This window comes from Clupea harengus, chromosome 9 (assembly GCF_900700415.2).
Source record: "Clupea harengus chromosome 9, Ch_v2.0.2, whole genome shotgun sequence".
NCBI classification, from domain to species: domain Eukaryota; kingdom Metazoa; phylum Chordata; class Actinopteri; order Clupeiformes; family Clupeidae; genus Clupea; species Clupea harengus.
This window is the reverse complement of record NC_045160.1, coordinates 22423547-22423878: the sequence shown is the minus strand read 5'-3', so window position 1 is coordinate 22423878 and position 332 is coordinate 22423547.

Here is a 332-nt window from a genome sequence, read left to right as displayed (position 1 = left end):
GTCTGGTATGTTGTAATTATTCGGATATTTAATCCCTGAAAGAATCCCTCTTTAAGAATACTTTAATGTCCATGTTTTTTAATGAATTGATTAACCAGTTAATTTGAAGGTTATGCATGAAAGGTTGCACAATGCCAGAAGAGACTCAGCAGAAAACAACCTGATAGCTTTAATTATATCCTCAACTTCACTGCTTCTCATTTACCCTGCAAAGTCACGTCTCTTCTCTGTTAAGGTTTGATCACTCGCTGTACATCCATACATTTCACATGCACAGTTTTTTCAACCTCTGCAATTATTATCCCTCTAAGTCCCACCAAGTCCCACTGATT